Source organism: Alligator mississippiensis, chromosome 5 (genome assembly GCF_030867095.1).
Source record: "Alligator mississippiensis isolate rAllMis1 chromosome 5, rAllMis1, whole genome shotgun sequence".
Taxonomy (NCBI): Eukaryota; Metazoa; Chordata; order Crocodylia; family Alligatoridae; genus Alligator; species Alligator mississippiensis.
Genome location: NC_081828.1, coordinates 52,192,119 through 52,217,560, shown reverse-complemented (window position 1 = coordinate 52,217,560; position 25,442 = coordinate 52,192,119). Strand labels below are relative to the sequence as shown.

Here is a 25,442-nt window from a genome sequence, read left to right as displayed (position 1 = left end):
CCCAAGCCATAGTCAAAGGGATACAACTAAGCAATTACCCACCGATTTATAAAGCGGCACGTGTGAAACCACACTTGTAGCTGCTGATTGTGGAGAGATATACAGAGAAGCTGTGGAGGAAGTGACAGGGGGATCAGAGAAGAAGTAAGAGCTATTCTCCATGCCCTCAGAAAGACCTCACCTGCTGAGACAATAATTTCTCAACTCAAGTAAGGAGCAGGTGTTCCGGAGAGACAGATCTGAAAGGGGCAAAAAAATGAAAGCGGGTTATTCTAGCTGTTGATTTGGAATTATGACAGGATTTAGAAAATCATTCCAGAAGGAACTGCCCTGCCTGTAAAGATCAATATGACAGCTGCTTTGGGCTGTGGGTCTCTTGCTGTATAAGCTATGCAGGCCACTACGTGAGACTCTGTTAGCCAGTCTGCTGCTAACCCTGCCATTATATACTTTATCAATAGTATTCTTAAGAAATGTGATCAATATATTAGATTTCCTAAGGACAGCAGCACAACATGCACAAATCCTCTTCCAGTCTAAAATGGAACCATTGATTTTACATAAATCTTCCCTCCCCATTGGGCACATGCAGAGGATGAGAGTGTGATTAAAGACATCATAAACAGGAGGTCTTTAATTCCCCAGTACCCAGGCTCTGCACAATGGCAGATCAGGAATGCCATAATACAGTTCTCTGACAATTGGAATGATGCATAAATATGGTACATGCTCAGGCAATCTGCCCTGTGGCAGCTCTTTAGGGCCAAGGTAAACAATGAGTACTAGGCAATCATGAATGCACATCATGGGCTTGGTCCAATAGCCAACAATGTCAGTACAAGTCCTGCTCCTTCAAAATGCTTTACAAGGAGTAAACTGCACAACAGTCCCCTAATCTGGGGAAGTAGATGCCATAATCTGTATTATATAATCAGAGAAAGAATGGGGGTGGACAGACATGGAAAGTGAAAAGTAGACATAGAATCATAAAAAATAGGGTTGAAAGGGACCTCAGGAGGTCACCTAGTCCAACCTTCTGCTCATGAATGACGCGTGCCCCTGGAGGCTGGGGGGGGGGCATGGAGACTGCCTGTAGGCAGTGGCAGTGGTGGGGGGGGGGGGGCATGGCAGCGGCGAATGGGGACTGCCCACAGGCAGCTGTGGTGGTGTCAGTGGCGAGGAGGGAGGGGATTTGACAGGTGATGAGCAGGGACTGCCCGCAGCTGCCGTCTATGCTGTTGGTGGTGGCGAGCAGGGACCGCCCGCAGCGGCCGGTGGCCGCATTGGCGGCAATGGGGGGACAGCAACCGCCTGCAGAAGCCGGCAGCAGCTTCGGCAGTGGCCAATCTCAGGGGGAGCACGTGCTACCCTGTGCCCCGCCCTACGTATCACCTATGTTCCTGCTCAAAGCAGGATCATCCCCAACTAGATCATTCCAGCCAAGGCTTTGTTGAGTTGGGCCTCAAAAACACTGAAGAACAAAGATTCCACCCCCTTTAGGTAACCTGTTCCAGTGGTTCACCACCCTCCTAGTCAGAAATTTTTTCCTAATATCCAACCTAAACCTCCCTTGCTGCAACTTGAGACCATTGTTCTTTGTTCTGTCATCTGTCACCACTGAGAACAGTCTAGTTTCATCCTCTTTGGAACCACCCTTCAGGTACTTAAAGGTTGCTATCAAAATCCCTCTCAGTCTTTTCTTCTGCAGACTAAATAAGCCCAGTTCCATCAGCCTCTCTTCAGAAGTCATGTGCCCCAGCACTGAACCATTTCTGTTGCTCTGTGCTGGACTCTTACCAACTTGTTCACATCCTTTCTATAGTAGAGAGCCCAAAACTGAACACAGTACTCCAGATGTGGCCTCACCGGTGTAGAATGGGATGGAATAATTACTTCCCTTTATCTGCTGGCAGCGCTTCTACTAATACAGTTCAGTATGCTGTTAGCCTTCTTGGCAACAAGGGTACATTGCTGACTCATATCTATGAGTTCACTGTAACCCCCAGGTCCTTTCTGGCAGAGCTGCTGCTTATCCAGTCAGTCCCCAGGCTGTAGTGATGCAAGGGATTCTTCCGTCCTAAGTGCAGGACTTTGGACATGTCCTTATTGAACCTCATGAGATTTATTTTGGCTCAATCTTCCAATTTGTCCAGGTCACTCTGAATCCTAGCCCTACTGTACAGTGTATCTACTACTCTGCCCAGCTTGGTGTCATCATTGAACTTGCTGAGGGTGTGCTCCATCCCATCTTCCAGGTCATTAATGAAGATACTGAACAAAACCAGCCCCAGGACTCCTGGTGCACTCTGCTTGATACCACCTGCCAACTAGACATTAAGCCATTGATTACTACCTGTTGAGCCTGACAATTCAGTCGGCTTTCTATCCATCTTACAATCTTTTAATCTAACCCATACTTCCTCATCTTGCTTGCAAGAATGCTGTGCAGGATGGTATTAAAAGCTTTACTAAAGTCAGGGTATATTGTGTCCCCTGCTTTTCCTTCATCCACAGAGCCAGTCATCTCACCATAGAAGGCAATCAGGTTGGTCAAGTATGACTTGCCTTTGGTGAATCCATGCTGACTGTTCCTAATCACCTTCTCCTCCAAGTGCTTAGAAATGGATTCCTTGAGGATCTGTTCCATGACTTTTTCTGGGGACTGAGTGAGGCTGACTGGTCTGTAGTTCCCTGGATCCTCCTTCTTCTCTTTCTTAAAGATGGGCACTATATTTTCCCTTTTCTAATTGTCTGGAACCTCTCCCGATTGCCACGAGTTTTCAAGGATAATGGCCAGCAGCTCTAAAGTCACATCAGTCAATTTCTTCAGCACCCTTGGATGCATTGCATCTGGACCCATGGACTTGTACATGTCCAGCTTTTCCAAATAGTCTCTAACCTGTTCTTTCACCCTTGTTGGCTGCTCACCTTCTCCCCAAATTGTGCTGCTCGGTGCAGTAGTCTGGGAGCTGACCTTGCCTGTGAAGACCAAGGTAAAAAAAGGCATTGAGTACTTCAGCCTTTTCCTCATAATATACATACATAATATAAGTGGGTCTAATTCACTGTCATTATTGCAATTATATACACTCATACCTTTTTGACTTGCCCTGTTACCTATTTAGTTGCTGATCCAGATTCAGAACTGAAGTGCTCCTGCCTGATCTTCCCATGATAGGCAGACAGCAAGGAGAGTCAGGGATGGGAAACAATGAAAAATCACCTCTGTGCAACATAAGAATACAGCCCTGTTCCCATATTCGCTCTTTGAATTTTCATTAGGATCTCATGTGTGGACACATACTAATCTCTGTCTGCATGCCCTAGAGGAGGTATGGTAATGAGAAAATCAGAAGTCTTGTCTTATGATAATCACGTCTGTCATTTCAAATCTCCTTACTGCTACAGAGCTAAATTACAATAAGCTTTATACCAATATCAGCACAATACAGACTTTTAGAATTTTAGCTTTCTGCACCTTTAAAAAGTAATGCTGCCATAGGCTGAGATTTTTTTTCTTGCATGGCAGGGAATAGAATCTACTTGTAGCCATAACATACAAAATATCTTTAAATGAAGTGGGGGAGAACTACACAGCAGCAGCAGAAGTGCTGGGGCTGATAATTATGGCAATAAAATAATATACTCATTGTTTAAATAAGGAGAAAATGGAGGGTCTGAGAGAGGTGAAAGCAGTGTGAATGGGGCTGGGAGTGAGCATCAGGTGCTAGTTAGCACAAAGTTCAAGGGTTACCAAGTACCCCTTGGCAAATCCCACATTCCCTCTGAAAGTATGCCAGACAGCAAGTCCAGGAGACATAAGTGGAGGCTAAGGAGGAGTCCTATGATCTCACTTTAGTAAGTTATCACAGAAGTATGCATCTGAGGCACAACATCCAATTCGGTAATTTCTCAGGAAACAGTGCATGGTGCAGTCTAAAGATAGCAAGATGTTCAGAAATCATGAATATGAGGGCTATGTAAGAAGACAGATACACTGGAGTCTGTGCGTGAGAGTCTCTGACTTGTGCTATGCAGGAGGTCAAGTTACCTGATTGTAATGGTCCCTCCTGGCTTTGGAATCTGTACCTAGATGCATCGCTAGACTTAGATCCTTCCTTCTGCTGGGTATGCAGGCTAGTATGAAAGAGGGCAAAGGGAGGGTGTGGTCCTCCTTCAGCAAGGACAAGAGGATCATTTCTACAACAAAACACTGGGGAAAGGCATTGGCTACCATAATGGTCCATGCATTACAGCCCTCAAGGACCTCTCCCACTGTCCAAGAGGCATCCCCAAGCCTCTAGTGCTTTAGGCCAGGTACAGAAGTTACACTTATTGCACAGTACATGTGCAGAAAGCGTTCTACAGTCATAACTGAGCAGATGGTCAGGGCACATAGAGTGCTGTAAAAATGGCAGATCCCACTCTAAGATAACCCTGGATGGATTCATAGATTCATAGATGTTAGGGTTGGAAGGGACCTCAATAGATCATCAAGTCCAACCCCTTGCATAGGCAGGAAAGAGTTCTGGTTTCAGATTACTCCAGCCAGATGCCTATCTAACCTCCTCTCGAAGACCCCCAGGGTAGGGGAGAGCACCACCTCCCTTGGGAGCCCATTCCAGATTTTGGCCACTCTAACTGTGAAGAAGTTCTTCCTAATGTCCAGTCTAAATCTGCTCTCTGCTAGCTTATGGCCATTATTTCTTGTAACCCCCAGGGGCGCCTTGGTGAGTAGAGCCTCACCAATTCCCTTCTACACCTCCTGATAAATTTATAGGCAGCCACAAGGTCGCCTCTCAACCTTCTCTTGTGGAGGCTGAAGAGGTCCAGGTGCCCTAGTCTCTCCTTGTAGGGCTTGGCCTGCAAGCCCTTAACCATACAAGTGGCCCTTCTCTGGACCCCCTCCAGGTTATTCACATCCCTCTTAAAGTGCGGCGCCCAAAACTGGGTGCAGTATTCCAACTGCAGTCTGACCAGTGCCTGATAGAGGGGAAGTATCACCTGTGGTGATGTGGTATCAGATTTCAGCATTATAGGTTATAGCACCATAACGAACATGGGCGACTGGTGTCGCCTTAGTCAGTGGGGCATGTGCCCCCCCCCCCCCCCCCAGTAACCAGTTGGTGACCAGGGAACAGGGATCCCCCCATGGCTGATCCTGCCAACTGGGAGGGGGTTCCCCCTGCGGCCGATTGCAAGACAGGTGATTGCTGCAGCTGCCTCTGGAAGTGGCTCTGGCCGCTTCTGGGAGAGCAATGGCACTCCACTCCCTGGCCAGCGCTTGCAGGGGGGGCACCCGATCAGGGTGTGGCAAGTGCAGCTGATCAGGGGGTGCACCAGCACTCTCAGGGGATGCATGTGCACTCCTGTGCACCCCCTATGCATCACCACTGATAATGAACACCTGTATCAGATCCGATCACAGCTCACAGTAGGTCACTTTCCACTAGCAACCTATGGAGCATTGTGGTACCCCACTCACCATCCTGTCCCAGGGCGGCACTCTAGCCTTGGCCAGAGCGTGTGTGGTCTGCCCAAGCACTGGGCCAGCCCTGCCCTGCACAACCCCTGTTTCCAACCCCACTTCCTTCGTGTTCCTTCCGACCAGCTATAAGGCACTGTCTGTTATTATCGCTCAGTGTGTAGATTCTATCTACCCTGTGTGGGCATTTGCAAAGACTGAAGCTTTTGATTAAGTGCTCTGCTGTCTGCTGGACACAGCATTCACCTAGGGGGCTGCCAAAGATGTTCATCTTGTACAGTGTTGTTTTGAAGCATCTGTATCCAGAGCTCAGTCTGTTTAGCTTGACCCATACTTCTACGTCAAGGTCATGCCCAATGCAGGGACTTATACCATTGGTGTTGGCATAAAATTCTGTAGGAATAGATTTTAGACCAGATTGCTCTGAATGATCATTTTATTTCCATTCACCCCATCCCTTATCTAAATTTAGTGCAACACACAAGGCTACAGTACCTGGCCTAGTGGGCTCTCTATGGGCCGAGAAGCCTGGCAGCAGGGGAGTGGTTAGGGTCTGTTTTCTTATGTCACTTGGTCTAATGCCTGAGAGTACAGGGAATACATAGAATCATGGAAAATAAACATTGGAAGGGACCTCAGGAGGTCATTTAGTCCAACTCCCTGCTCAAAACAGGACTATCTCCAATGATATCATCCCTGCCAAGGCTTTTTCTAGGTCGGTCTTAAAACCCCTGAAAGATGGAGTTTCCACGACCTCTCTGGGTGGCTTGTTCCAGTGCTCTACTACCCTCCTAGTGAGAGAGTTTTTCCTAATATCTATCCTAAACTTCCCTTGCTGCAACTTGGGACCAGTGCTCCTTGTTCTGTCATTTGCCACCACTGAGAACAGTCTAGCTCCATCCTCTTTGGAACCACGGTCAGGTAGTTGAAGGCTGCTATCAAATCTCCTCAGTCTTCTCTTCTGCAGACTGTATAAGCCCAGTTCCCTCAGCCTGTCCTCAGAAGTCATGTGCCCCAGCCCCCTAACCATTTTCATTGTCCTCTGCTGGACTCTCTCCAGTTTGTCTACATGTCTACATCCTTTCTGTAGTGAGGGGTCCAAAACTGGACACAGTACTCCAGATGTGGCCTCGCCAGTGCTGAATAGAGGAGAAGAATAACTTCCCTTGATCTTCTGGCAATGCTCCTACTAATGCAGCCCAGTTGCCGTTAGCCTTCTTGGCAACAAGGGCACATTGTTGGCTCATATTCAGTTTATTGTTCACTGTAAGCCCCAGGTCCTTTTCTGCAGAAATACTGCTTAGCCAATAGGTTCCCAGCCTGTACCAGTGCATGAGATTGTTCTGTCCTAAGTGCAGGACTTAGCACACATTTTTGCATGCATGTAAGTTTACAGCCTGTCTCTGCATACTGTTAAGCACAGCGTTGAGTTTTTTAGTGCAACAACTTCTGTACCATACAGGAGAACAATAATCTGCTGGGGTGTATACCTTTGCAAGTGCAGTAGTTCTGACCACTTTGAAGTTGGCACACCAAGTTGTGCTGGCTAAACACCTTAAGGCAACTACCTGTGCATAGGCTTTACTGCTGACTTTCTGAATATTATGTTTATAGGTGAGGGAGTACTCTAATGTGACCCCTTCATAAGCTGGGGTATGCTCATGGGGAAAGCTGTGGTTGCATACTCTGATATTCAGCGTGCTCTTGTCTCAACAATTGTCAACATAGAAGACTGATGATACTGATTTATTGATGTTCCTCACTGACCTTGTGCCTTTCAAACAACACCTCCTCCCAACTCCTGTGCCATTGGTGTGGAATGATGATATGGTGCCAGGCTCAGTCCTTCCTACTGTTGTTGGGGGCTTATCAGTTTGTTGCATTGAGTGGGGCCATAAATCTGGGTAATTGAGAACTGACCTCCTCATCACTCAAGGTTGTGTTGTTTTCCTCAGAGAGGCCAGTGTGGATTCACTTGACAAAAACCCTAACTCAAACAGACCCCAATATACACTAAAAGCTTTTTTTTGAGCCCCACATCCAAGACATAACCAATAGGTGAAACTGCACATTTTTACTGGCGATCCTTCAGGTGCTGTTTGGCAGAGCAGCTATGAATGAGCACTGCTGCAGGTAAGGGACAGCAGGAAATGGGAATTTTCCCTAGCAACCCCGCCCCCCGACTCCCTCTTCCCTCTTGTCAGGGAGAACCAAAGAAGGCTCATCCCTCCAGGCCCTGATATTTGAGTTTCCCAGCCCACCCAGCTCCCACAGCAAGGAATTCAGGTGTCTGGATTGTCCTAGGTGGGAGGTGGAACATGAGTGTTCTGTACCATAGTCAGTGCCATGTCATGAGGAGTAGCGTGGCTTCCAGCCCTGAGCAGGGGAAAGGTTCTAGACAGGGGGCTTCACCAGAGTTCCCTTGGTGTCTCCCTTGTCTGCAGGCTCCACATTTGTGCATAGGAGGCCCAGTCATGGAGCCTGAGATGCTAGAATCAGGATTGTTGCCCAAACACCTCCAGGGCACCAGGGATATATGCATAGACGGCACTGGTAACATGAGGACTGAGGGGGATGTTAGACTGGACAGGCTGATGACTGCTTACATCCATGGTGCCACAGCACTTGAACAAGCTGCATTGCAAAGGTCCAAGAATAAGGTCTATGGATGGCCAGCTTCACTCTGAGGAATGCTGCTATGGAGCTGAGAGTCATAGTGCCAGGATAAGGAGTTTATGCAGAAGGTCAAAGACTGCTTGGGATCTAGGTATGACACCCCTGAGTGGCATCAGTGCCACATCCCGTGGGGAGACCATTACTCTCCTAAGCTGGAGTGGTGGGGTAGGCTGTCATCCACCACTCCCTAGCATGGAAATCCCTGCTCCAGGGCCACCTCCCTGGGAAAACATGCCTGAGAGTCCCATGGGGGAGGGCCCTGGATGGCGCCCAAAGGGGAACACTCCCCACTGTGCATTGATTGGGAGATGCAGCGGGGAGGGGGACCCTGGAACAGGACATATGGCATGTGGGAGCTGCCAATCTGTGGTCCAAGTAACCAAGAAGGTGTCCGGTGGGTCCCGCACTGGGGAGCAGCAGTGCAGTGGGGAGGGAAAGCAGGCTGTCAAAGGCCTGATGCTAGGGCCAGCATACACTCCGCTCACCTTCCAGAACCAACTGGCTACCCGCAGCTGCTGGTGATTGCTGGTGTAGGCACAGGGCCCCAAAGAGAATTAGTGGGTGCGGTGGCCCACCAGACCACTGGGCCATGCCACTCCAGGCCTGGGTCCTGTGGCAGGAAAGCAGCACAGCCTCAGTGCTCAGGGGGGACTTGGTGGGAACCTATAAATATATAAGGGGTGTGCACCAGGAACTAGGAGAACATCTGTTTACCAGGGCACCCCAAGGGGAGACAAGGTCTAATGGTCACAAACATTTAGTTCCAGCTGCCAAATTATGTGTGTGCGTAATAAAGAAAAGGTTACCCACTCTGGAACTTAGACCACAGCCCAGGGGGCTGCCTGTCTTCACAGATGTTATAGATTTCATAGACATTAGGGCTGGAAAGGACCTCGTAAGATCATTGGGTCCAGCCCCCTGCCCAAGAAGCAGGAAGTCTGCTGGGGTCAAATGATCCCAGCAAGATAAACATCCCAGTGGGTTTTAAAGGTGTCCAGAGCAGGTGCTGGCACCACTTCTGGAGGGAGTCTAATCCAGACTCTGGGGACTCAGATGGCAAAGAAGTTTTTTCTTATGTCCAGCCTAAAACAGTCTTCCCAAAGTTTGTGACCATTAGACCTTGTCTTCCCTTGGGGTGCCCTGGTAAACAGATGTTAATTAAATTGAGGGGCGGTAGTTTCAGACGTTGCATTCTCCCTCCTGCCCCAAGGTTTTGTGTTTGTTAAGTTGAGCCCCCTGGGGCTGCCCACTCCCTCCCCTCCACAGTGTCATAACCACTCTGTGCAGCCAGGGTCTTTCACCACTCTCTGTGTTAACTGCAAAGAAGTTTCCAAGTTCCAGAGCTACAACTTTGAACAGTTTTTGTTTAATAAACACACTAAAAGTTTGGCAGCTTGATTAAACATTTGATTAAAATGAAGCACATCTTTTCCTTGCACTATGTTCCCCTTCATCCCATTGTGAGCCCCTGAGTGAGGTCGTGGAGGACATGGGGAAGGGGGATGGTGTGGGTTGTAGGCAGCGGTGCCTGGGATGCAGGCCAGAGGAGCCTGGGGCTGCAGACCCATGGCTCAGTGCCAGGGCATGGGCACTCAAAGCCCTCTGGCCATAGGTGGAGGGAGAAAAAATTATTTGACGGGGGCTGAGTGCACACGCATAGGCACGCACACTCAGCCCCCCAAGAGGCACAAGGGACATTCATGAGCAGCTTGTCTTGGGGGCACCAGGCACAGGGAAGGGGTGGCGGCTCCTGCCACTGTGCACACCCCAGAAAGCGTGGGGGGCATATGCCTCTGTATCTGCGTGGGGGGAGGCAGGCTGGTGCTGTGGGCTGGGGCTGTGCTGGGCTCTTCCCATTGTGGGGGGAGGGGGCTGGGCCATGTTGCACTCAGTGCGGGTGGTGGTGGAATTGGGAGGGAGTTCTGGGGGGACTACAGTGAATTATATGGCGCTGCTGCCACCTGCCCCAGTGCAGTGTGGCCCAGACCTACTCCTCCTCCCCACCACAGGGAAGAACTGGCACAGCTCTGGCCCCAGCCTGCCTCCCCCCATGCAGATCTGGGGGCACATGCCCCCTTATGCCCTCCTGGGATGTGCATAGCAGCAGGAGCCACCCCTCGCCCTCCGTTCCTCCCAGATGAGGTGCTCACGGCTCTGTCCTACACCCCGCCCCACCACAGCTGTACAGCACCTGCCCAAGCCCCACTTCCACTCCCCCTCCACCCCTGCTGCAGCTGCCGGAAGCCCGCTGCCAGGCTATCTTGCAGCCCTACCACTGCCCTGCATTTAGGGGGCCTAAGCCCCATTAGCATCCCCCTTCTGCCACCTATGCCTCTGGCCCTACTCATCTGGGGTAGGCTCCAGGTCCACACACACACACACACACACACACACACACACACACACACACACACACAGAGGCACACATGCAACTCAGGTGTCCAGGATGCGTGCTCATGCCCACACGCAAATGTATGTGGAACTCGGGCATCCAAAACACACATACACATACTTGGTGGGCACAGGGCCTGTTGGGTGGGCATGCACAGGATGACTGGCTGATGGCTTGTGGCCATGAGAAGCTGTTGCCACATCAGGTCCAGGTGGGCAGCTGTGATGTCCCTGTCAGCCAATAAGGGGTAGCTCAGCCATTCAGCTCTGCTCTCGAGCCTTTGGCAGCTTAGGGAACACCCAGGGCATGCTGGGAAGCATGTGAGAGATCCCGCTGCCTGCTGCACTTAGGATGTGCAAGCAGGGTCCGAGACCCCTGCCCCCACACAGGGGCTAGTGTGTGTTCTGCTTTCTCCTGACCTAAACAGGGGTGCTTAGAATAAAGCCCAAAAGTTAAAATACTTCCACTGCTGGCTTCTTGAATGCCTGTATTTAGCCTTAGTGTTTGGAGCCAGAAGCATTCATTTGATAGCGGGGACTTTTGCAGCAGTACAATGTGGCTTGCATGCAATACCCAAGCTCTTCTAGTAGAAACTTGCCCTCACCAGTAGGATTCTAGCAGTGAAAAATGCACAGGGCATCATTGTCCATGATCCCCTTCTCTGTATTCTCTGGGTTAGGATTTGCTCAGGCAGTGACAAAATACACTCTGCAGGAATAGTTCGAAACATCCTTAGACTCAAGATACCTCTCGATAGACTCAATACATCCCTTGGAAAATGCCAGTTTTTAGTTTTCATTCATTTTTGGCTACAGAGAAATAATAGTCATTCTTTTGTTGCCGGGAACTCAGAAAGACCACAACAGATCAGAATGTTTTTGACACTATTGACTCCCATTTGAAATATTTGGGTTGGTCTTGTGAAACATGTCTGCACATTTAGCTCCCCTAATGGAGCAGCATGCTATGGCAACCTTGGAAAGAGCTCAAGGCACTCCCAGGTGCTATGGCACCCTGAGTGAGAATCTCTGCCCTATAGAAAGGCAAGGAGGGCAAGCAACAAATTATCCCACAAAATACATGTACACACAGTCTTCAGCTTTTGGGGCTGATACTACAGAAAGGATGTGGACCAATAGGAGACAGTCCAGGAGAGGAAACAAAAAGGGTTAGGGGGCTGGGGCACATGACTTATGTTATGAGGAGAGGGTGAGGGAACTGTGCTTAATTTGCAGAAAAGAAGACTGAGGGGGGATTTAATAGCAGCCTCCAGCTACCTGAAGGGTGGTTCCAAAGAGGATGGAGCCAGACTGTTCTCAGAGGTGGCAGATGATAGAACAAGAAGCAATGCAACAAGATAAATTTAGGTTAGTTATTAGGAAGAACTTTCTTACTAGAAGGGTAATAAAACACTGGAACAGGTTACCCAGAGTGGTGGTGGAATCTCCATCCTTTGAGGTTTTTAAGACCCAGCTAGACAAAGCCTTGACTGGGATGATATCACTGGGGACAGTCCTGGTTTGCACAGGGAGTTGTACTAGATGATCTCCTGAGGTCCCTTCCAGCCCTAATTTTCTATGATTGTATAAAGAAATATCATTACTCAGCAGACATACAAAGACATACTTATAGAAGGCCAAACTATCAGAGTCCTTTGAATTCCTTTCAAGGATGTCCCTACAGCTTATGCTTTAGGAAAGGGTGTCTGCCTTTAATCTTGACACTATGACAGTGAACAGGCTGATCTTCAGCAGTGGGTGACTCACAACAAGCATATGCACAGCCACAGCAGCAAGGTCACGGCACTCATCATCTCCTCATTACTCACATTCTTTCCCTAATGTCTGCCTGAAATCACATGGGCATCCTGCCTGGAAATCCAACCATGGAATAATTGCTGATCAGAAAGATTTAGTTGACAAAAATAGGGAAGTTTGCTGTAAGACACTCGGCTGTCTCATTTCAGCCAGTATGTTACCACAAAACGAGTCATTTCCCTTCTCTCATGCATACCCATAACCTATCAGCTGATACATCATATGTCTATAATGCCTCGCACAAAGTCTGATCCTCCTTCCCTGCACTTGGAGTTCTTAAAGCTAATACTTCATTCAAACCTTTTACCCAGACCTCACTGGTGACTTCTGTCTCCTCTTCCAGTAAGACTCTGTCTGGATTAGGAAGCAGAGAAATTTCACAGCAAGTACCTAATACTTATTTTTTTCCTCACCACCAACTGGTACTGGAAAGTGTCATTCTACTACAGACAGAACCAAATGAATTAAAAAAAAACACTTGAATTCAATGCAGTCAAATTCCACAGTCGTGTTTACACTAGGAACCAAAATTCACTAACACAGCAGGGTCAATATGCAGCACATGTGCCACAAGTGGCATGGGTAGCCTTTGTGTGTGGCATGCAGCAGATTGGGGAGGAAGCAGAGAGAATGAGAGAATGTCAGAAAAAAGGGCAAGGAGCAGAGAACAGAGTGGCAGATCAGTCAGGGAAGCAGATCAGAGTGGCACTCAGGGAAGGTATGGGATTTAACTTGTGGCATACCTGCCCAAAAGGTTGGCCCCCAGTGCACTAACAGATGTAGTAATGCTGCGTGCGGTAGTACACAAAGTGACGTCTCACTCTGCTCCAAGCAGGACTAAACAACACGATGGCAAAGAGACCTGAACCTTTTCTACACAGTAGTCCCCACCATTGTTACTGGTAGAGCTTGATCATGCTTTCTTACAATGAGTAATGAAAATGGTTTTGGTCTTTTTTTCACCAGTAAGATAACTATTTTGAAAAGACATATGTTTTACTGCTTTCATCATATGCAAAGTGAGATGTAAAATTTCCTTGTGTGAGGAGCCCTTAAATATATAAGGTATAAACTCACTGTTAAAACATTAAGACAGGGGAGAAAATCTTGAAAATTATCAAAGAAACAAAAAGATATTGTAGTCCTCCCTGAGCCCCAGAACCATTGTAATGTGTTCTAGGAGCATACCTACCCCTGAGAGTGGAGCAAGGGTAAAGACTTCATGCTAAACTTTTGCACTCTCATCCTCCTTCCGAGGTTTTCACCTGGTTTACAGGTATATGAACGGCCAAGCACTCCCTCGGAATGATTTAATAAGAGCTGACAGCCAAATATGCCTAAACTAGTGTTTGTCCTTGGCCAGACTGTTCACACTACTTCTTTGATTTTCAGTGTATGATTCCCAGGCTACACAAGATTTCATTTCTTTCTGTGAACGTCTCAGATGATCAATGTCCCACTTTTCATTTTACAAGTGTTTTGTGGGAGTACCTGCAACTTCTGCACTCAGTTAAATCAGTGCAACTCCATCAAAATCCAGAGTTGGATTCTATAGCAGCCAAGACCTGTTGTCCTTCAAGACCTTTTTCTTAAGATTACCAGTCAGTTTGGTGGCAGCCAGCCCTTTGGGACATTTCCCCGCTTATTTATGTGAACATTGCTTGAATTTTTAGACATGCTCAGATAAGTTCTTATTGACGTCCTGAATGGATGGTCATTTTTCAAGTAGGATAGATGGGTCCACATGCTGGATTTTAGGTAGCAAGGAAGGCTGCAAGCACAGGTAAACAGTAACTAGCACAAGGATGTTTTTCTTCTGGGTGAAGATGAAGATTTGTGGGTGCAGAGCTCTGGGAGCTGATAGAACACACCAGACAAACTGTCCATGGCATGTCAGTGTACTTTCTACAGTCACCTGATGCAGAGAGAAGAAAACCAGTACACATGCTATCCAGACTTCAATTACCTATAAGTTATTGCAGGTCATAGAATACGTATCAAAATCAGTGCATCTAACCTAGTTTATCAAGAGTGCTGTAAATATTTTTGTGATTAAGCTGCAATAAACTGAAATAAAAGGCAAAACTGAATGCCATTAATACTAATGATGTCATTCAGGTTTATTTTCCAAGAAAAAAGATAAGGAAATTACTTAGAGATAGGTTACGGAGCAAAGTAACAACATAGAGCAACTATGCAGGGAGAAAACACGTCAGAGAGAACCAGCTTGTGCAGGGTGTAGCTAGACTAGGGACTTTATGAAAAGAGGATTTTGTTCTCTGAGCATGACGTTAGCTTGAAATACAAGCTGTTCTTCTTCCTGTTCACCTCTATATGTTGGCTCTGTTCCAAAGGTTCCTGACTGCTGTAAGCAGATTTTTCCAGGATTTTTCCAGGATTAGCAAAGATACCTAACAGACTTACAAACAAAAGTCCTACTAACTTTCCCCAAATTAAAGTCAATGACACTTAAAATTTAACATTATAGAATTTACATTTACTGTTATACAGTTATATAGAAAACTGTGTGAGACTCTTCAAGAACAGCCTGCTCTTTGCGCACTATGGTACCATGGCATTTTCTTTATAAAAACTACTTTCCATGCTGAAAATCACTTCCATGAGGAAAAGACTTGCGATGTAAAGTGGATTTTTTTTCCAGCAGGTTCTGAAGGGACTCCCTCTGGCAGCAAGATGCTGTGGACTTTTTGCTGAGGTTCCACCAAAAGTTCCAGCTGTCATGATGATTTTTATTCTATGGCTGCCTGTCCACAAGGAACTAGACAAAGACTGCTCATTTCACATAGGTCTCGGAATAGCCACTTGATGGTAATGATGCTCATCCATTACTAGTTCCAATTCACTCCTGTTTGGTAATGTGTTATCAATTTCCTTTGCTCTCCCGCCTCATCTGCATCTAGATATTCCAGGAAGAACAGATGGGGGAACATTTAACCATAATATTCCTGACTAGCATAATATGGCTTGTGATGGCATACACTTGACCAATCTTACTCTGTATCTGAACTATGTGAACACTTTTCTTTAGAGGAGCATTTAGCTGACTGGACTTGTAATATCTTCTGATGAAAATTTGTAAGACTCAGGATAAAGCAATTTATAGCAGCAGCTATGTGATTATTAGTATTGATGACCACAATTGTGATCATCAATGTACCTTTTCTCCTGCCAGAAGAAGGCAAAGTCCATACTAATTGCTGTAGTTGTACTCAGTAGCCAGTGAAGAGGCCAGAAACAGTTGTTTTGAACCTTTTACACCTGAAATAGCTCCAGCGCCGGCCTGTCCTATCCTGCAGAACCTGCAGCCCCACAGTCAAGGGGCTGTGCCCCACTCGTCCGCTGCCACCTGAGCCATGTTTAAAGGGCTCGATACAAGCAGGGAGCCCTTCTCAACCAAGCAGGGGAGGAGTTCCTGGCTCTGCTCCTGCCCCCAGAGAAGGAACCAACACATGCTGCCCCCACCCCGTGCTCTCCGCAGCGCAGCCCATGTATGTGTAGCCTGGCCCCGACTATTTTGTTTCAGTGAGTTTATAACACAATTAAATGCAATTTTGATTTTTTTGATGGACCAGGGGGCCCCAAAACTATATCTTGCCTGGGGGCCCAAAAAATTGTGAGCCAGCCCTGAATAGCTCAGCCACAAGTAGTATTTAGGAGACTATTTAGTGAGACTGGCTTGTTTTTGAGACATGAAAAGAGCAGCCACTCTTATAAAATTTTACATCAGAGGAGAAATTATTCTGTACTTCTGCAGAGTGCTACCCTCAGCACAGAAGTAGACAATTGTTGGGGTGAAACCTGTTGTCTCTGGAAAGAACTGGTGATTGTGCTATGCAACCAGAGGACTCATAGTTAGTTGGGCACAATTTTGGGCTTGAGGAGTCCATGGTCTGTTGTTTGCCAGTGAGTGTATTGCAAAAGCATTGGACCATGGTGGTCAATGTATCAGAGGTCATAAAAGGATCTCAGAGCCACTCATGACAAGGGTGTATGCAGTCTAGGAAAATAGCTAAAGCAGTGATTCTTAACCAGAGTGCTGCATTCTGACTTGCTGTGTTTTTTCTGAGTTCTTGGCAACAGAAGAATTGCTCTATTATCTTTCTGTAGTCAAAAATCAAATGAAAATTAAGAGCTGACATTTTCTGAGGGATACCTTGAGTCTATCAAGGGTGACTAGAGTCTATCAAGGGGTTCCTTGAGTCTAAAAAGGTTGAGAACTGCTTGGTTAGAGTAGGGTTGCTGTTGAGGGTCTCTACCAGAACTGAAGTTTGAAAAGCAAACTAAAGTTTAGGAGCCAAGGATCCACACGAGTGTCTTGGAACTGGACTGTTTGGCTTTGCAGGAACTAAATCAAGCACTGGAGGCAAGATCAGGCCTTTGTTGGATCATTCCAGGTCCAAGAAAGATATGTGGAGCAGACACTTGCCAGAAATCTTCTCATGTCTGACCCAAAAGAAGGAATGTGGTTGTATATGGAAGGGCACAGCCTAACTTAGGTATCTCTTGCTGATGAAGCTGTTCTGCAGGTACTTGCTTATCATGCTGGATGACTTTTGCTGTAGCTCCTGAAATCATTCCTAGCCAGTATAGATCCATACTGACAGTGAATCAGGTATAATGACAACAACTAGGTGTTGACACTGAAATGTGCTTTTGGAGACTGCAAGCAAGATGAGGGGTTGTTTTTTTTTTACTTGCAGTGCCAGTTCAGTTACTAACATAACCAATAATATTTGTCTGTCTGATATATACATGCACAGAAAAAAGAGAAGTCCTTTACCAAATTATGGAATGAAGCAGCAGCAGAGACAGCAAAAGTAGCTAACAGTGGGGATTTTTTTTCAGCAAACAGTACATTTTTCAAAAACTCAGTTTCAGGGGTATAAATTAATTCATTAATTTAAGCAGAATTTGGTTACTGGTTTCAGCCACAAAAAAGGTGAGAATATTTTTAGAAAAGACTAAATACTTTATTGTAATATTATCTGAACAAAATATTTTTACTTCTTGTTTCAAAGCAATTGATCTGATTTTTTTAAGTCTAAAAAAGCCACAATAAATTAATCTCAGGTCAAACAGGTTTTTTGGGCAACCTAAATTTTTGTTTTTTTCATTCTTTTTTTGTTTGCTGACCTCCCCCCCACAAACATTTTCTTTCAGCTCAGCTTGCCCAGAATTATTTATTTTTCAGTTTGGCCACTGAAACACTGAATTGAAAAATCCATTATTTGTACAGGTTTAGTAGTGACCTTTGCAGAGCTGGGCAGACGGTGTTGCAACTGATGTAGTTACTTATATACCATCTCAGCCTGCTGTCAGCATACTGTCCACATCAGAGATCCTGTGTGCAAACACTTCTGAATGATGCTTGCAAACTGGGAGATGAGTTTTGCTTCAATTATTTAAAAAGGAGATTTAATATGTTGGTAGTTGCATTTATGTACTTTATGTGTTCCTTCTTCTTCATGGCTATTGATGTGTATTCACCATAGTGAGAGACAGTGAATTGTTTTGTTGATATTGAAAGGCAATATGATTGATGTGCTAATTATACACTTTCCTCCTAGATCTTCCTTTATTATACACAAACAAACATGCAGCCCAGCTGCAATAGCAGATCTAAGCAACACGCAACTGCAGAGTTAATGCAGTGCATCTCCTTGGGATTTCATTTTTTTTGCCTGATCCCATAAAGAGGTAGCGACAGTTTAAGAATTTATGTCTGAAGGTTACTGAAAATCTCAGGCTGGTACTGTCTGCTGTTCAGTCTCATTTCCCAACCAGTCCAGATATAGTTTGGTGCTGTTTCTCTATCCTCCTGCCTGGACGAGTCCAGTCTTTCAGATTTGTCCCTCCTTTTGTGCTCCACAATTGGTACATTTGGGCTGAGTTCCCATTCACATGTTTATATAAACTCAGGGAAAAAGGTCAGCTTTGCCTTTGCTGGATGTCAGTTGGTTGTATTTTAAAGAAACCTTACTGAGGGCACAACCATCCTGATGTGCAAGAAGACTAGCAAATATGGCAGGAGACCAGCTTGGCTTAGCAGAGAACTCTTCAGTGAGCTTAAACACAAAAAGGAAGCTTACAAGACATGGGAGCTTCGACAGATGACTAGGGAGGCATATAAGAATATTGCTTGGGCATTCAGGAATGAAATGGTGGGGGGGCTATACATGAGCTTGGAGGCTGCTCTGATATACTGTAATTACAGTGCGTCAGAGCAGATTTAATTAATGAAGTCTGCTGGTTAGTGGTGATTATGACGCTCCAGCCAGCCTCCGTGTCTTGTGTATCAGTGTCCTTGCGCTTCAAAATGGCAGCAGGGGCACTTTAATGAAAGCTCATTGAATGAGCTTTAATTCAACCACCCACATCGCCATTTTGAAGCACAGAGACACTGATACACAAGATGCTGTGGTGCTTTAATTAGAGAGGCTCTAATTTTATCCCTGCATGAGGGGAGATTTGATAGCAGTCTTTAACTGCCTGAAGGGTGGTTCCAAAGAGGATGGAGCTAGACTGTTCTCAATGATGGCAGATGACAGCACAAGGAGCAATGGTCTCAAGTTGCAGCAAGGGGGGTTTAGGTTGGATATTAGGAAAAACTTTCTTGCTAGGCGGGTGGTGAAGCACTGGATTGGGTTACCTAGAGAGGTGGTTGAATCTCCATCCTTGGACGTTTTTAAGGCCTGGCTCGGCAAAGCCTTGGCTGGGATGATCTAGTTGGGGCTGGTCCTGGTTTGAGCAGTGGGGTGGACTAGGTGACCTCCTGAGGTCTGTTCCAACCCTAATTTTTTATGATTCTATGATTTATGATCCATTCCACTCCTGGGCCTCTGTGCCAGTTGTGCTGTGATTCTTTCTGGCTCTTACACAGGCAAAAGAAGCCCTCCTCTTCCACTGCATAGTGCAGAGAGAATTTGCTCCATTATTTTTATTACAAAGTATTCCTAGAGCATAATAAATTTACGCAGAGCCTTATAAAACTGGATAAAAACACATCCCTTGGCAAGGACCTTGACGCGTTTGCATTGATCCATGCACAGAGAGACCCTGCTGAATAAGGATGTCTGAATTTCCATGAGAAGGGGGAGAGGGGGAAGGGGGTGGGGAGGGAGGGAGTGATTGCTCCCACTGTTACATCACGCCTCCCCACCCCCATGCTCATTTCCTGCTGCCAGGGCTGGACTCTGCACACAGCAAGCACAGGGATTACAAGGCGCAATCCTTACAAACATGTTTGCCATATTCAAATAGGCAAGCGTGCAGTACACTTGAACTATGGCAAATTCTTTTCATATAGCAGTCAAAAAATGTAACATGGACCCCATTTAAATCTGTTCACAAAAATCGTTATGGCTATTGCCTGGGTGCACGTCTCTGAAAACCTGACATTCTTGGAAAGGAAAGTAGGTTTGAAATCCATGCAGTACGAGGGAAGGACTGCAGAGAATGTCCCAGTCTGGCTGTGAGACCTTTCATCTGACTGGTTTTGACCTTATTTACGGCAGGGTAAAGAGTTCAGTGGTTTTGTTTAGATTTTCTCTGGCCAATATTGAATTTTCTAGCTGTGACTTTTCACTGCACGGGACTCAATTTATATTTAATGGAAATGATTTTCCTTTTCAGACATGATGTTGCAGGAAAAGGTAGGCTTTAGCTATATTTTCAGTTGCTCAGGATAAAGCTCACATAATCCAGACTTGCTCCTAGGTGATGAGATCAAATATCTTGATCAGCAGTAATGCATTCACAGGTTCTTAACTGTTAAAGCTTTAATCATATTCCAAAATATTGAACAGATGATGGGGAGGACATTTTTCTATGCGATGCTAATGGATGCCAGCTAATGTGAAAAATATGCACATTATTTTCACAGTTAAAATTGTGAATGTGTGGAACAGAATGGAGCCACTCAAAATCCAGCCCCCCTTTATTGCAAAGTTAATGTGGCAGAGATGAGAAGTGTGTTGTGACAGTCAAGAGATGGAGTAGCTACAGGGCACAACCATATGCATAAAAAAATTCCAAATGCAAATCAGAGGGAAGCATGCACAGACCTGTCCTTGACTAACAAGTCTGGTGGTGATAGACAAACGCTTCTAAGCATCTGTTCTCTACAGATCTTCAGGTCTTTGTGCACGCAGCATCAGTGCAGTACTTTGCACTGAACATTAGCCTGGCTTGTAATGAATTGTGATTCCAAAAAGTACCTGTCTTTTGTTTATTAGATTTTCTTACTGCTTGAGCAGCCTTTAATGCACAGTTCTGGTTCAGGTTATGGATGCTACTGCAGAAGGGCACCTCTTCACTCACTGATTCTCAGCAGCATGTGATGGTGCTAGAGAGATTGTCCTGGAGTCTCTGTAATACAGAGACTGGATTAATGGGCTTTGTATCTTCTGAAGTCAATCTTGCCCCCGTGGTGGGCTGCAGGCACAGCAGAATCAATGCAGATTTGCTGCATGGGGGATTCAGGATTTGGGGAGCTCCCACAGTGCTTTTGTGTGCTCCCCCCTGAAGGTTCCTTGGGTACTATTTGGATTTGGGGTGAAGCAGAAGATAGAAAAAAGGTCAGGGGCCCTAGCAGCAGTAGGAGTGGGGAAAGGGAAGATTCCTTCCCCTTTAATTCAACACATGCTGTGATCCTTGGGCTATTCTGCTGATACATTTTGCTGAAAGGGATAAAAAGAACCTTTCATTAATTACTTCACAATTCTGGTGTCCTGTGCCAGAAAGCTCCCTCCCATCTAAAAGTTTTGCAGGTTGCAGGTATCCCACAGGCTACTGCTTAAGAACTCAGAGGCCACATCTACCCAAGACGCTGACTGTGCAGTAGCTCATTACTACTGTGTAGTAGCATTGCATGGCATGAACCATGGTGTGACACTACTGTGCAGTAGTAACAAGCTACTGCACAGTCACTGTCACCAAAAAGCCATTTGGGGACGCTATTGCGCAGCAACACCGGTTACTGTGCAGTCATTTAGTCCTTGTGTATGCAAATACTAAATCACTGCACAGTAACAACTGCACAGTTAGCATCACATGTAGATGCAGCTAGAACATAAGAAAGCTCCTATGACAAGAAGATATCATCTAGAGCAGGGGTGGGCAAAATGTGGCCCACGGGCCAAATGCGGCCTGCCAGGCCAGTCTATCTGGCCCACAGGGCCCCTAAAAATGTAGAAAATAAATATTTATCTGCCCTGGGCTGCCTGTCATGCAGCCCTCTATGGCTTGCCAAAACTTGGCAAACGGCCCTCCACCCAAAATAATTGCCTGTCCCTGACCTAGGGTCCTGCACCTTATTTCTAATTAGCTTGAGTAACCTACTGTCCAATGTGTTTTATGCATCTTTTCTGTGCATGATCCACATAGGAAGAAGGAGGCTTTCACCTTTAGAACATGGTTCATGCATTTGTGTCTGAAGGCTGAAACCCAGCTCATAGCTAAGATAGTAATTGCCATGATTGCACTAACCATCAAAAATTCCCCAAAGCTTTCAGAATGAAAAAGGGGTTGTTAGTAATGGAAGGGAATGTTTCACGGGATAGTGGCTGCAGAGATGAGAGAGCCTGTTAACTGTGTTAGTGTGAAGTCAGTCAGAAGGCAGGGTAGATATGCACCTTTATAGAATAACTAAAGCAAGCACAAGCTTTTGTGAACCCAAGTTCACTTCATCAGAAGCAGAGATGAGAGCAGCAGTAGATCTGGATTTGAACTTCCCCTAGTTTGGGGGAAGTTTGGATCTAATGCCTTTGGATATAAACAGAGGCATAGCTAGCTCCTTCAGTGCCTGGGGTGGTGGTTGCAGGGGGTAGGTCAACCACTGTTGATGAGGGCAGGGCGGAGGGGGCATTACTTGCCTCAGCTCTCCACATAGCAAAGGCACCTATAACTGCTGCCAGTGCTGCTGCTATAGCAGTGTCAGCTTGGCTGGCAGCAGACCCACGGCATAGCCTCCCTGTGAGGTACCCCTGGTGCCCCATTCATTCTCCCACCTCAACGTGCTATTGGGTGCAGGGCTGCATCTGCTATGGTAAAGACTCCCCAGAGGAGACAGCCCCATTCCATTTGCCCCACTTGCCCCACTCCCCTGCCCTCCAGATATGCTACTGGGTGCAGAGTGCTGCTGGGTGCAGGGCTGTGCCTGCCCGGGTCCTATGGCTGGGCAACACAGGGCTGCCTCTGCCACAGCAAACACTCCCAGGGGGCATTCTGTCAATCCCTTACAGTCAGGCTGATGCTCCACTTACCCCCTCCTAGTTACATTAGTGGATATAAGGCTTTGATTTGATCCATTGTTGAGATGGAGCCAGCTGAAGTTCAGGTCTAGGATTGAATTTTCAAACATGGTTAAGTGGTATAGGAAACTGAATGCCATGCTCAGAAGCGAAAAGATACTCAGTAGATTAAGCCCCATTGACTTTCCATAGGACTATTTCTAATGCTTTGAATTATAGCAGTATCTAGAACCTTCAGTGACAGACCAGTTGTAGGCACTGTACAGACATTACATGGAAAACAGATATGTGGAAAGGGGGTAGGAAGGAGGCAAACAAACTAAGTTTAGCAGAAAAATGAGTGTTAACTCTCCACTCATCTAACCCATGTCTGACTGCCATGATTTGTAAATATCACCACATAGATAGGTTTTAAGGAGCAATTTAATAGCAACTTCATGACTCTGATGAGGAACTTCCACAAACTCCAGGGCATTGAGACCCAGGATTTTATTTGGGCCCCCCTTTTTGTTGAATGATGGCTTTTTGCATGTGTAATTGTCATCAGTAGGTAACAATCCACCAGCATTTTGTTCTTGAAGTACATCATTAGGGGAACACGCACCATGGCCTTATTTCTCATAATACATAATATGTGATCCTGGAAGCCAGAATAAAGTAATTCGACACAAGCTTCTTGCTCTGTCAAGGAAAGTCTTTGATGTGTAGCTGTCACCAACATAACACCTTTGTACATGCCATTCTGAACCTTCAGCAAAACTAGATGTCAGCACCTCACATATTTTGGATCCGTTGTCTCAGCCAGCTTCATTGCCTTCTCTTGCTGACAGTACAGAGAAACTCTTGAGACTGTATGTTTCCCAGAAATGTTCAGTGAAGGTAATGCTGAAAAATAATGTTAATTAATTTATTGCAGTAGGCCAAACAAAAGAGATCACACCTAGCTCTTTTCAGTCCACTTTGAAAAAATATTCTCAGAGCTGATGCTTTCAAACAAAAAATAAATAAAATCTCAAAATAGTCCCAAACTACAGACATAGATTTGGATCCAAATTTTAACTTCGTCATTCAGTTTTAATTTCAGGATGTTCTTACTTGAGCTTTCTATTTATCCCACTATAAAGGAAAGACCCTTTACACAACTAACATCAGGCTGATGGCTCTGCTCCCACAATTCCTGGGTGTTTCAGTCTGGGTCTATACACTGAGTCATTCTCTAGACTCCACACAGCATTCCTCAGTGCATCCTAGCAGTTTTCATGCACAGGTTACATTTTAGGTTGAAGCTGGTTGACAATGCCTAGATTAACCTTCAAACACTCAGATCTGTGCTGGATAATTGCATCCATTAGTGAGGGCCCACAAGTCAAAGCAATTCTCACGGGGAACCCAGCATGTTTCATCTTTAGCCAAGAAACAGCTAGCGAGGCAAACATTTTTGTCAGCATGTTATCAATAAACTGTTCAAGTTTACTGTGGAGCCCCCAGAGCTGCTGTGTAAAGAAGCCTGAAGCAGGTGTAGATGTTTCTAAAGCTAATCAATAGCAGTAACCAGGGCTGAGTTCCAACCTGTATCTCTCTAAAATAAAACCTATGACATAAACTGTCTCCCATTAAGCCTTATCGCCTCCCTGATTTTATAAATTTATGGTGAAATCTGGCCTCATTGAATTTAATGAGAGCATTGCTATTGGCTTAAAAAGGCCAGGATTTAACCCTTTAAATTTACAATTTTTGGCCAACTTTCCAAATTTCTTTCTATCTCACAAGCACTCACAATTCCTTGAGAGCACGAAACCACAAATGCCTTGTATTTGGGAAAAAACACCATGCTCATGTATTGACATAAAAGAAAAGAAAAGCCTAAGGGCTACAGCTAACTCCCTAGGCCCGTTATGTTGGCCCAGAACTCTTACTCACATTGCAATACCCTCTGCTTTAAGCCCTCATTTAATAAGTATATATAGACTCTGTGGTTACCATGTGGGTTCTCTTCTACCTCTGCTCCAGCCCAGTGAATCCCACGCCACTGACCAAAACCTGCCCGTTCTGGTTTCACAAAGAAAGCTCTGGTGCCAGCTAGATTTGCTATTGGATGGTGGGTTTCCTGTGAAGTTCAGGTCTGGATTCAAACTTCCCTGAAGTCTGAGAAAAGTGTAAAAAGCAGGGAACACTATGGAGGAAGCCAGAAGCATAATGTAAAGAAAAGAATGGGCAAGAACCCGAGAACCAAGACAGAGAGAGGGAGCAACAAGTGATATTCAATAAAAGAAAGAGAGAGAAATAGTCCACAGAAGAAGGAGGCAAAGTCAGCAGTTGGTAGGCAAGTTAGGCAACAGTAAAGAATTAATAGGGCATTTATTAACTAGATCAGCAAGTCTGAAAGCAGTGCAGATTTGAGAACTGCAAGTCAAGGACTCTTCAGTGTTTTTTAACGAAGGTAGATAAGTGTGAACACAAGTATAAGAATTTTTGCTCCATGTACCTGAACCATTTCCTTCAGGCTTCTGCCAGACATTCACATGAATGAGCACGTAGGAATCTCCCATTCCATGACCTGCTTTTCTTCACAGATATGTGTTCCACGCAATAAAACAAACAGGGTTTTAAACAAAATAATTCTGTGCTCCTAACAACCTCTTCTTTTGTTGTGGAAAAAATGTAATGATAGCTTAGGTCATGGAAACCTTTTAGATTCTCTTTCCAAACAGTCCTGGGTTCCAAATGAAATCGGTCTTCTCTCCTTTTTGGAACTAGGCAATGATAGGTTTTCAGGCTGAGTGATATGGCTGATATGGTAA

At 45.8% G+C, this 25,442-nt stretch overlaps 1 long non-coding RNA gene across 1 annotated transcript; it reads right to left on the bottom strand.

Moving 5' to 3' along the window:
• Positions 1-23,046: 23,046 nt before the first annotated feature.
• LOC132250624 (uncharacterized) lies at positions 23,047-24,932 on the bottom strand. Its single transcript, XR_009462216.1, has 2 exons — positions 24,622-24,932; positions 23,047-23,526 (listed from the first exon to the last, which is right to left on the bottom strand). It is a non-coding gene; the product is annotated as an uncharacterized LOC132250624 (long non-coding RNA).
• Positions 24,933-25,442: the final 510 nt, after the last annotated feature.